Source organism: Arachis ipaensis, chromosome B04 (assembly GCF_000816755.2).
Source record: "Arachis ipaensis cultivar K30076 chromosome B04, Araip1.1, whole genome shotgun sequence".
NCBI lineage: Eukaryota > Viridiplantae > Streptophyta > Magnoliopsida > Fabales > Fabaceae > Arachis > Arachis ipaensis.
This window is the reverse complement of record NC_029788.2, coordinates 110,923,308-110,935,375: the sequence shown is the minus strand read 5'-3', so window position 1 is coordinate 110,935,375 and position 12,068 is coordinate 110,923,308. Positions and strand designations below refer to the sequence as shown.

Below are 12,068 nucleotides of genomic sequence, written 5' to 3'. Positions count from 1 at the left end.
CGCATATCCGCCGTGTTTATCCGAATCCGATCCGAAAATTGCGAATATGAATCTGATCCACAAGGCTTTCGGATCGGATTGTGGATTTTGTGTTGGTATCCGCATATCCGCATATCCGCAAAAAATAAATAAATAAATAAGTAATATTCTTTTTATGTTTTATTTCAATTAATAATTATCATATATATTGTATTATTTTAATTTATTATTTAAGAAAAGTATGTTTAACATTATTTTAGGAATAAATATATTTAAAAGAATAGAAAAAATGAATTTTATTGATATTTTTTAATAAAAATAAACTTGTAAAATATTTTTATGTTTTGTTGATATATCCGACACCGTTTTAGGGCAGTGCCTATTGAAAAGAATATTTCATAATAAAAAAAAAAGCAAAGAAACAACGGCTAGGAGTCAAATCATTATTAGATTACTTAAGGTTTAATTACTCTGTTGGTCCCTATAGTTTTGCAAAATTTTCAATTAGGTCCTTATACTTTTTTTCTTTTAATTGGGTCCCTATACGTTAATTTTTTTTTTTCAATTTAGTCCCTATTAACGTTAAACGTCAAAAAAATGTTAGTGAATTGTGAAATTACTTGTACACCCTTAGGGACCTAATTGAAAAGAAAAAAAATATAGGGACTTAATTGAAAAGAAAAAAAATATAGGGACCTAATTGAAAATTTAGTAAAACTATAAATCTTCAATGAAAGATATTCATATAATCCCTATTCACACTACAAGAAATTACCGGAATAGCGACCGATTTAGTGATTGATTTTTCTTGAAAATCGGTCGCTGAACCCTTTAACCGCTAATTTCTGAACTAAAAATCTAAATCGGTCACTAACTCGGTCATTGTTCCTAATTTTATAATTATAGTTTTTACTAATTTCAGATTAACCACTATTAAAACTAAATTTTCATAAATAATTATATTTCTACAAAATATAAAAGGAATTGAGCATAGATTAAATTTTCAAATAAATACCACAACATTTACAATGTCTACATAGAAATATAGAATTTAACATATTGAAAATTCCTAAATACATTAAATTTATGATCCACAATCTAGACTAAAACATGGTAAAAATAATTCACGAACATAATTATACTCTATTCAATATCTACTTAGACCAAACAATTATATCTATCTCAACTTGTAAAGTCTGGTATAACATTCTAACTGGAAAATTGACTTAAAGATTCTTCACCATAGCAAGGTGCTTCATGCATGCTTTTGTACAAAACTGAATCAAACTTTTAGGCCCTCATAAAGATAGAAGCTCGGCTTAGATTCCATACTTATGTTCCAAAAAGACATTCTCTTCCAAAGTCTCCAGCAAAGAGAACACCTACAACCAACATATCACTCTCAATTAAAACATAATAGAACAAATCTTACAGTATGTGAAAAAGCTCAAATCCCATGTACTCTTCAAGTTGTTTTCCTAATGAATCACAGAATCAGCAAAAATTAATGTCTTAATCAATAAATGTTACTTGTCCTTCATCGACGAAATCACAACAGAGGAGCTACAACTAGAAATCACTGACATTTCTAGTTCCATTCCTTTTCTATATTTTGAAACTTATCAATCTCCAAACTTTAGACCAAATGCTGAAATCACAATGAGCCAAACATATTATCAGATAAGCCACAACTACAAAATATTATCCTTGTAAGCCAAAGTTGAAACTTTGTCAAACATATACCTAGCTAAAGTAGCCAGCCAACAAGGTGCTATGAGAACGATTAGGCTCCAAGAAGGAGAATAATAAGTTCATCAGCTGAATGTACAAGAATATGAAAGGAAAATCAATACAGTAATAAATTTCTGCATGAATTCAAACTCAAATAGAAGTTTCATTTATGTAATGAAATAGAAACCTCTTCTTCCTAATAGAAGTTTCATTTATGAATGGAAACCTAATGACAAGACAGATGATCAGATGTAAACAAGAAGGCTTAAGCAGTGATTATGAAGTACTTTAGCAACAAATTCTACTATTACTGCTTACTTGAAGGTTCGTTTGCTTTCAGCATCTTCTGGTGGTTCTTCAATAATGTAGCGTAACAACTGTTCAACCTGAGCTCGATCTCTCAGACTAAGAAGAGGGAAATGGCAAATTATCAATTAATTTTGTTGAATCATATGCAAATGGTGGGCATGAAAATTGGGTAAGCATGAAAAACATGTACAACACTATGAAATTTGTTTCTGGAAAGGAAATGAGACATACAAGTTGATGAGTCGACTGTTTAAGGCCTTGCATTCTTGGATCACCTCCTCTTCATCAAGAAGCTCTTCCAAAGTGAAATTCTCCTTGTCTAATATTGCCTCCACCTGTACAGAACGGCAACACAAAATTCGCTTCAAGGGTTACAAAGAGTGAAATAGAACAAGAAAGTAAGCCACGTGGCACGGTGAAGTGCGGCACGGTGAGGCGAGGCGCGGCGCAGCGAGGTGACGCAAGGCGAGGCACGGTGAGGGCTTCGACGGGCAAACAACGCAGAAGACCACAGAACAGAGCAGCGCAGGGAGAAGGATGCAACAGACGGCTGACCACCAAGGTTTTGGATGAAGATGACGGACCGACGGCTATGGATGAAGATGCCGAAGCCTATGGATGAAGAAGACAGACTCCCGGAGGAGAAGCGCACTTTACACGATTTCAGAGAGAAATTAGGGGCTGGCTAGGGTTTTGTTTTCCTTTGTGACAAAATGTCAAGGAGTTTTTGGGTATTTTGAAAAAATAGAGATATGTAGGATTGGAATATTTAACTCAAATAGAAGAATATTCGTTTTTTTAACAGAATATTCCGTTATCTTAAACGTTATCCTCACGGCAGGGACTTAATTAAAAAAAAATTAACGTATAGGGACCCAATTAAAAGAAAAAAAAGTATAAGGACCTAATTGAAAATTTTGCAAAACTATAGGGACCAACAGAATAATTAAACCATTACTTAATTAAAAGGATCTGGTAATCAAATGCCGGGTGCACCAAACATTTGATGATGTTGGCGCCATTTTGTTGGTTAAGCATGAACTCATCCATATATGATAGGAAGATTTTCAAGTGTACCGTTATATCGGTATATCAGTGATTTTTAATCGTTAATCTTAATTATATATATTATATATATTTTTTATAATTAAGATCAACGGTTAAAAATCACTGAAACACCGGTATGACGGCATACTTAAAAATTTTCCTATATGATATATAGAATATTAGATGTGACATAAAAGAAAAATTAAACAAATCCTTAACTAATCCTAAATGTGTTCTTTAATCTCGTGCAATTGCAACCATTATTGTAAGTAGTCTTGTTAATAAGACAAAGTTTAATGAGGTTATTATAACTTATAATTCGCTTTATATAGAGTACGGTACCTTTCTATTCATTTAGGAATCATACATTGGGAGGAAAAATAATAATAAAAAAGGTCGAAACAAGAAAGGACGGGTTAGCTTCTATTATTGTGACATGACTCTAATTAATTACCATAACAATTGCTTTATATTCATTTAACCATGATGATTTAATAATGTATCGTAGTAACATTTTTTTTTTTGGTCACGGTAACAATTTTTAATTTAATTATCTATTTACTTCAAAATTTGGATGTATATAGTGTCTGGCCTACTAGATACTTATTTTTATTTAATAAGTTTGAATTTACGGTTTTTATCCGGTGTTGTGTTTTTGGTTGAATATAAATCTTTTTTAACTTCGAGCTATGTCTAATTTGACACACAGGTTACATTATACATGTTTCTTGAAAAATCATATTTTTTGGATAAACTTCGTGATAAAGTTATTATATTTTCGTACTTTTACAAATATTTATATTGACATAATGTATAATTTTTTATTAAAGTAATTTATTTTTGTACAATACTATTGCCTAATATATATTAAATTTCAATTCTAATTTTAAAAATTCCGTTACTTTGTTTACTATACATATATTATTCAAAATTATATAAATTAATTTAGTATTGAGTTGGCCTAATTACTTTTTTTACTATATGATACGTCACCCTTATCCTCGGCCGCCCAAAAAGCTCGGCACATGAGTATATAAGATCGGCCTCATGCCAACTGCCCGATAAGCTCGGCACGAAAGCAGACAGAAACGGCCTCATCCGTTTAAAAATAAGAAACGTGCAAAGCAAACCTAATTACCAAAACAGAATATCATAACCAACCTACAAACTAGGACTTATCTACGGCAAACGGGCAGAATAATGCCTATAAAGCCGAGCTAATATCCTCGGCTAAGGTTCAAGTTCTATTCTTAGTCTTCCTATTTACTTAATCACTCTCATTCATTATCACTAACTTGAGCGTCGGAGTATCTTTTGCAGGTATTCCCGCCGCGGTGTTCGGTCCAGGCTGACGTATAGCTCTTCCTCTCCGACGGCCGCTTGCTCGGAGTCGCTAAGCTTGGCCACCCAGTGCCAGGACGAAACACTTGGCGCCCACCGTGGGGTCAGAATATATCTGACCTCACCATCTATTTTATTTAGTATCTTACCTTATTTTGCAGGATTCCCTATCCTCGGACATGGCTGACAATGGGAACCCCTAACCCACACAGGCAGAGCTCCTAGCTCAGATCGCCGAACTCCAAGCGGAGGTGCGGAGGATAGCCGAACTATCCAATGGAAAACACGAAGGAGAAAGCTCTAAGAGCTTGGCGCAGGGCAATACAGATCCCCTGAACATCACTCCACCAAAGGAGAAGTTCACGATCGAGAACCCTTTTTCCGACGAAATCACTAAGTTCCAGATGCCGAAAAATTTTGTATTACCTACAGCGCTGGAACCATACAAGGGGTTCGGTGACCCCCGAGCTCATATCAAAAAGTTTCAATCCATGATGTTCTTTAATGGCGCTAATAATGAGCCTGTGCTTTGCCGAGCTTTTCCTACTTACCTTGATGGTGTTGCACTACTGTGGTTTTCTAAACTGTCTGCAGGTTCGATCTCCTCCTTTGAGGAGCTGGCGAGATCCTTTATTGACTATTTTGCTGCATCAAGAATTTATGTCCATGGATCAGACTACCTAGGCATAATCAAACAAGGCCAACATGAGAGCTTAAAGAATTACATGACCAGGTTTTCCGAGGCTACAATGGAGATCCAAGACTTAGATCCGGCTGTCCACCTCCACGCCCTCAAGGCCGGCCTCCGACCAGGCAAATTCCGGGAAACCATTGCGATAACAAAATCAAAAACACTAGAGGAGTTCCGAGAGAGAGCTGCGGGTCAAATGGAGATTGAAGAGCTCCGCGAGGCACAAAAGCCGGACAGACAACCACAAAGGAGGGATGAGGAGAAAACATTCCGATCACCAGGCAACAAGGATACAAAGAAGCCTTTCAAGCTCACACCAAAGTTTTTAATTTCCTATATAGTTTTTTATGTATCTATTGTATTTAATTAATTGTTCAATTATAGATTAACATATATCGCAACTGAGTCTAAATTTTAGCCTCCTAGATTGATGCCATAGTGGAGCAAAACAAAAAAGAAAAGGCTGTGGATTTGAATTTCTTTTTCTTTTTTTTGGTTCAAACACTTTATTGGAGATTTTTTTTCTAGAATAAATTAAAAAAAATTATTATTTTCTATACAAAATTAAAATAACTTTAAATACTTGCTATAGTTCACTTAATGTCAAGGCGAACTGTACTAAATTTTACTCAATTCATCTAAATTAGAGAATTAGAGGTCCCATATATCAGTTCTACTATATATTAGGCGAACTGTAAAATATCTCGCAATTATAAATGAACGAATGTGTGGGTCAATTTAATTTATTCTCACCACAGTACATGAATTCACTTTCTTTACCTCTTTTACCTCCTTATTTTTATTTGAAAAATATCTCGAACACCATTAGTAGGAATTCATTATGATGGAGAAATATTATTAAACCATAATAAATATATTATATTTGGTACTCCTCAACCTATATTTATTGACATATTACCTGATGTGAGATGTCTAGCGACGCTGAATAATTTTATACTGTATGTTATTGATCAGCAACACAAACAATAGGTGAAAAAAATTTACTACAAATATCCAATAGAAGTAAATGATACTTTTTATTATAAAATGTATTATTTTAATAAATATTAATTAATTGATAATTTTGTTTAGCTGAAATGTTTGTGTGTGTTATTTTTATTTATTTGTCATAGGTATTTGCTACATAGTGATGATGACGATGACATAAAATTAATTAGCAACTGACACAATTATTTTTTTAGATATCATATTTTGAAATTATTTGTTTATCTAGTTAATTTGTATGAGGGAAGCTTTTCAAAGATTAGTGATGACACCCAGTCAAGTAGGGTCGTGAGAAGAAATATTACGAGATTGGACATTGATCTAAATATGCTACCTTAGAACAGCAATTATGGACTAAATCATGAAGATTGAAATATATAGCTAGAGAGCATGTGGTAAGCAGATGTTGAAAGCCATGAGGGCTCTATAATTAGAGACCCAATAATCGATCCATATCTAGTTAACCCTGTATCCGATGGTGAAGAGATAGAAAATGAACCAATTGATATATCTGATGAGGAGAAGGAGAACGATATTGAGATGAATTACTTTACAGACTCGTAACTCGCACTGATTCAGCCTGCTATTTCCCAGCCATATGATCATCCACCTCACTTTACCCCCGTTGAATCTGAATGCAATGTACCAGGATTGATCTTTTGGTTAGGGAGGTCCCAATGATGATCCGATGAAAGAGTTTGTAGTTGAGCAACAGTTTGAGAATAAGGAGGAAGTTCTTATGGCAATAAAGATGTATAGCATCAGGAGGATCATGGAGTATAAGATATTAGAGAGTGACTATTTGAAGTATTCAGTTCAGAGCACTCAATTTGGTGCAGGTTGTCAATGAAGCATATGTGTTTCCTATCGTCGAAGGTAAAAAAAATAGGAGGTGAGGAGATACAATGATCCTCATTCTTGTCTGCAAACATCAACGAGGCAAGATCACAGAAGGTTGGACTCGAAAGTGATAGCTCAAGCGATCTTCACCATGGTGAAAGCTAATCCGACCATTAGCATAAGGATTTTGCAAAGATCTGTTGAGACCCATTTAGCTACAAAGCATCATATAGAAAGATTTGGCACTCAAAACAAAGGGTAATCGCTACAATATATGGAGATTGGGAGAAATCATAAAATGAGCTTCCTAGGTGATTATTTGCAATGCAAATGTACTTACCAGATGTGTGTTATTATGTTATCTTTAGTTTTATATGCAGTATTGAACATACCAACCTTCTAAGAATTTTTATGATGTAGGTACATGAGTTCAACTTGTAACTCAACCAAGTCACGCTAATAAGGACAGTGTTATGTTTTATCGGGTGTTTTGGATTTTTCACCATGTGTTGAAATTTTCAAGCACTGCAAACCACTAATTTCTATTGATGGTACTCACTTGTATATTAAATATGGAGGCACCTTGCATATGACCATAGCCCAAGATGCTAATTTAAATATGGTAGTAGAGGAAAAGATGAAGGAAGCCTAGTCATTTTTTATGTCTTACCTAAGGCAGCATATCACACCAGAACCTGATATCTTGGTCATTTTTGATAGGCACAAGTGAATTGATGCTACGCTGAATGTTGATGGAAGTGGTTGAAAACCACCTCATACCTTACAGGCCTTTATACAAGTATTTGTATATTGTAGCCAATTTCATGAATCCCGAAGGAAGTTCGTTCACTACTTCAATCAATTGAGGACAGAGAACATGGCTATTACCAACTTTAGAGGAGATACCACAATTGATCTATACACAATATATTGATGAAGGTCGTCGGTTTGGACACATGACTACAAACATATCCGAATATATCAATGTTGTCATGAAGACCACACACAATCTACCAATCACCACTCTTGTTAAGGCAATATAATTTATTAGTAATGATTATAATATTATATAAACTGAATAATAAATAAACATAACATAAATACTAAATGAAACTAAGAACAAAGATAGGAACACTTACTTCTTGATGAAATTGAAAGAGTTGAGAGATAGAAAGTGGCAAGACGTTGAATTGAGAGAGAAATTTGAGAGAGAAGAGCGAAAGTAAAATAGAAAATGAGGAATCTTTTATAATTGGAAACTCTTTTGCATTCACCACACATCACTAAACAAACTGTATGTACACATCTAATTTATTTGTACACATCTAATTTATTGCGTAACTGGACGAACTGTCACCAATTCTAAAAAAATGAATATTTGTATTTAAAGTAAGAATATTTTTTTTTGAAAAATAATATTTTTTTAAATTTATTCTAAAAAATTCCTTTATTGGAATTGGAAATTGAAAATCAAAACATTTGCGAATGGTCAATAAATACTCAATTTTTATGTAGGATGCATTACCTCGTGATTATAGGATGAGATATGTTTCCCAATTGGACACAATAACATGCCATGTTGCATTGTATTATGACCTTCTTTTTTTATTTTTGGGCCATAGTCGTGTGCACCCATTTGAGGTTTAAGAACTTGATGGACAAAGATGGGCCTCAACTACGGACTTTTGTTTTTGGTCATGACTTTCATACTCTCATAACAAAATAATTGGGTTTGTGAAAGAAAAAACGATTCTTAGAGCAAAACAAAATTATATTCACCATGACCAAAAAAAAAAAAAAAAAGTAAACCAATTTAAATTCGCTGATTAGTCAGTTTACTCGTCAAGAATTCTGGGTTCCAAGATAAAATTTTTTGAGAAATAGCATTATCAAAATGAAAGTGACATTAACATTTCTCTAATTTTTTTTTTATTGAAAAAAGAATTATATTTCTCTAATTTTTTTTTTGAAAAAAGAATTATATATTGTTGAGGTTTTGGTACAATTTATTTGCCTAGTAAATAATCACATTCAGATTCAAAACTTGAAATATTGTATATATAGGTGTATAATGTAAGTGAATTTGTAATGATATAATGTATAAGATTAAAGATTGTCTAATAATCCATCTGAAGAAAAAAAAAGATTACATATATATGGGCATTGATATAAAGAGAGGAGGATTCTCATTTGAAGAAGAAGAAATGATCATCCAGTTAGAGTGATTTGGGAAACAAGTAAGATTAAATCAAACTTAGCGTGACCTAAATGTTCCTTATTTATTTTTTAATGTGCATGTTATCCTTCACTTTTAATAAGTCTATGTATAAATTATATTAAAATAATGAGTAATTATTTAAATTAGTCTCCAAAAGATTTTAAAATTGGATATTTTAGTCCTTAAAAAAAATTAATACACAGATCAATCTTCAAGATTTTATTTCTGACAGACAAATCAGTTCCCAGTTCATTTTCCAGCAGAGTGATTACCCAAATCAGTCCTCAACGATTTTAAAAACGGACATTTTAATCCCCAAGAAAAATTAATGTACAAATCAATCCTCAACCTTTCTTTCTGTTAGACATAATAGTCTTCCGTCCAAAAATAAAATAAAATAAAATAAAATAATAATAATAATAATTATTAATTACACAATAATATTGTACTATATTTTTTTTGTATTTTTTGGATAAAAATAATGATAAATTTATTCATTATATATATATATATATATATATATAGTACAATATTACTATGTAATTAATAATAATTATTATTATTTTATTTTATTTTATTTTTGGATGGAAGACTGTTATGTTTAATGGAGAGAAACGTTAGGGATTGATTTGTACATTAATTTTTTTGGAGACTAAAATATCTGTTTTTAAAATCTTTGGAGACTGATATGGGTAATTATTCTGCCGAAAAATGAACTGGAGACTGATTTATCTGTTAGAATAAAACTTTGGGGATTGATTTGTGTATTATTTTTTTGAAAATTAAAATGTTTAATTTTAAAATCATTAAAGACTGATTTGGATAATTACTCTAAAACAATTAAAGAATAACCTTTTTGAATTTGCACATGTAATATACATAGTTATGTTGCCAAGTAATTCATAGACTTTTCGATTGTGTAAAGAATTAAAATTCATTTCATATATATACTTGGAATGCTAGCTAGGCAAGGAAACTACAGTACTGTTCAAAGTCAATTATATATGCTTAACTTAATTTGAACAGCATTAATTTCATATTGTTGTCATTTTGTATAGCATTTATTACAGAAATTATTGTTATTGTTGTTATTACTATATCTAAAACGAAAAATTAAATAAAATTATAATTAAACTAAACTTTTTTGTGTAATGTATTAGGTGGTCTACAATGGCTGCTAATTTAACTCAATATCTATACTTTTATTTATAATTGTATATTTATTACAACTAATATTATTCATTTATTATAACAACTAGTGTATGTTTCCGTACACTGTACGGAATAATTAATAAAAATATATAATTTATCACAAAGAGGTTAGTGATTATAAATTATTGTATTGAGATTAATAAAAATTGCTATTGGATTGTTATTACATCGTTATTGTAAGGTGATAATCTTAACGAAGCAAATCTGCAGTAAGTTTTGGTGGATTTTGATGATTATTGGTATTTTATGTTTGGCTTTTTTTTTGTTAATTGACTTTTGAGTTTCTATTGGAATGATATTATAACATTGTGGTTTATATAGTACTTTTAATTTGGATGATATTTTAAACTATAACTAGTGTATGTTCCCGTACACTGTACGGGATAATTAATAAAAATATATAATTTTTTTTATTAAAAAAATTAAACAAAAGATATATATAATAATTATTACTATAAATATTTTACAAAGTTATAATTAAAATAAAAATTTAATTATTTTTAATGTTAAAAATATTAAAAATAATTAGTATTTGTCTTAACTGATTTGAATTGATTGAGTGGTCATCTCACTCGTCTACCTAAGTAAGTATTAGAGTTTCAAATTCCGCCTTGTGTATGTAACAATTCATTGGCTAGCGGCAGACCCTTAATAAATGGAGTTTCAATCCGTGGAGGATTAGTTCTCGACCTGCTGAGTTGGAAAATACAGTGAAAGAAAATAGTATTTGTCTTGAAAGTAGAACAATTCTCATTGATGATAGCAATACTTATGGAGATTTGCCTTTGTTGAAATTTAACTGTGACGAGTTTATTTATTGGTATCATATTCATTCAGGAAGTCAACCAATATGATCAACGTTATTATCGGTTAAAATTTTATATTTTATGACATGATTTTCAAACTTCTAAACTTATAAACTTATGTCATTAACAAAGCTATTAGATTGATTAATATTTTTTGGTAATATTACCAAAACACCGTCGTTGAGTATATTAAATTGTGTAAAAAGAAACTATAATAACTTGTTATTTAATGTATAATTTATTCTATTGAAAAATAAATTATTATTCCTAGATTGGAATATATTTTTTTCTATTTTTATATCATTTTATTTGACAATAATTGCCATTAAAAAATGAATGACTACACTATTTTATAATATGATGTATAAAATAATTTTTTATTTCAAAATTAATTCTGGTTAGTAAAAAAAAATTCAAAATATTTTCTTACACAAATTTAAATTTAAATTTGAATTCAGAATTGATTAACAATTCACCTTTTTTTAAATTTTAATAACAAAAATAAAATTAGTTAACTGCAAAATATTTAGCATTTAATAATTTTAATCATTTAAATTTTAATTACCAAAAATTGAATTAAAATTTAATTATAACTTAATAATTGATAATACATACATATATATGTATGTATATATATATTAGCACACAAATAGTAATATCTAATATATCATTTAATTTGTTTAATAGAGCTAATGTATAATTTATTGAGGATTGATTTATTGTCTAAATTTTTTTAAAAACTTTATAATATGTGAAAATAGTGATTTTATTTTTTATTATTATTTAAAAAATTATTTATAATTTTTTATTATGTAATTAACTTAATTAATAACCTTTATTATTGTTTTTCTACAAACAAAATCATGTTTATATTATTTGTATATTTTTT

At 30.5% G+C, this 12,068-nt stretch overlaps 2 long non-coding RNA genes across 3 annotated transcripts in view; both read right to left on the bottom strand.

Moving 5' to 3' along the window:
- LOC110271194 overlaps window positions 1,191-12,068 on the bottom strand; it is a 23,102-nt gene continuing 12,224 nt past the window's right edge. Inside the window, exons 2-3 of the long non-coding RNA XR_002361617.1 lie at window positions 4,533-4,535; window positions 1,191-1,204 (exon numbers count right to left, since the gene is read on the bottom strand). This is a non-coding gene — a long non-coding RNA (uncharacterized LOC110271194). The remainder of the gene's footprint in view (window positions 1,205-4,532; window positions 4,536-12,068) is intronic.
- Window positions 1,885-2,441, bottom strand: LOC107637946. Of its 2 annotated transcripts, none has more exons than XR_002361616.1 (3): window positions 2,251-2,441; window positions 2,029-2,115; window positions 1,885-1,897 (listed from the first exon to the last, which is right to left on the bottom strand). It is a non-coding gene; the product is annotated as an uncharacterized LOC107637946 (long non-coding RNA). The 2 variants fall into 2 exon arrangements; XR_001619634.2 differs by lacking the exon at window positions 1,885-1,897 and adding an exon at window positions 1,922-1,936.